The sequence below is a fragment of the Nanorana parkeri genome, unplaced genomic scaffold (assembly GCF_000935625.1).
Source record: "Nanorana parkeri isolate BGI_ZX_2015 unplaced genomic scaffold, ASM93562v1 scaffold1714, whole genome shotgun sequence".
NCBI classification, from domain to species: Eukaryota; Metazoa; Chordata; class Amphibia; order Anura; family Dicroglossidae; genus Nanorana; species Nanorana parkeri.
In genome coordinates this window covers 42,851-43,815 of record NW_017307982.1, presented here as the reverse complement: position 1 = coordinate 43,815, position 965 = coordinate 42,851, and the positions used below count along the sequence as shown (strand labels likewise).

Genomic DNA, 965 nt, shown 5'->3' with positions numbered 1-965 from the left:
CGCAAGCTTCTGACAGTGTGGGAGACGGGAGGCTGCAAATGGCGGTTTTAGTCATGATTTCTAAATGTCATGTACAACTCTATTTAAAACACAGAACCTTGTTCTTAAACCACTCCCATAACAGCTGCTTCTTTACTAGTTCTTCACAAATTCTGACTGAGCTTCTCAAGGGCAACCACTAAAAGAGATATGTCTGTTCAAAGTCATACATCTTCATTTAAACGTACGAGGTTACTTGTAAATATATGTGCATGGGCCCATACTATGATTCCCTTTAATCCAATTAAAATTTGAATCTAAGTATTTTACAAGCCACCGTTTAATATGATATTTAAATCATATTACTATACTCAGTCATACAACTCATTCGTTTCACAGTCATACAGGCTTTGAAAAGACATTTCCAGATTTGATGTCCTCTGAACCTAAAACAGTGTCAGAAGTTACCTTTCTTCTAATAAATTCTTTCAAAATGTCTTCTCCCTTCCTAATTTCCACTTTGATTACATTATAAAGTTTGTTCACTCTAAATATCAAACATATTTGAATTAATATACATAAAACAATAATAATAAATACAATAATTAAAGGATGTAATAACATTTTTCCTATCGCAGATGTAACTGATGTTTTTCCCCACATGGATACAGTATGTTTAAATTTATACCACCAATTAATTCCAGAATAATCTGACCATTCATGTTCAATTTCTTGTAAATGTCCTTGTTCATGTTTGAATATGATATCTGCATTTTGTAGTTCTTTTGACAAAGCCGCTAATAACCCTTTATCTTTCTGGATAATATCTGTCCAGTTTTTCCATGGGAATGTATCTACTTGTGATATATTATATTGTATAGGAAGAACACTCATATTTCGCATAAGCGTATTCGTGATATTTACTCTAATCCCGTTAACACTAAAGGCAATGAGGTCTCCTTCTATACAATACAAACCTCTATTTA

At 32.5% G+C, this 965-nt stretch overlaps 1 long non-coding RNA gene across 1 annotated transcript in view; it reads right to left on the bottom strand.

Moving 5' to 3' along the window:
- LOC108799396 overlaps positions 1–965 on the bottom strand; it is a 16,133-nt gene that overhangs the window by 4,288 nt on the left and 10,880 nt on the right. Inside the window, exon 2 of the long non-coding RNA XR_001942027.1 lies at positions 27–32. This is a non-coding gene — a long non-coding RNA (uncharacterized LOC108799396). The remainder of the gene's footprint in view (positions 1–26; positions 33–965) is intronic.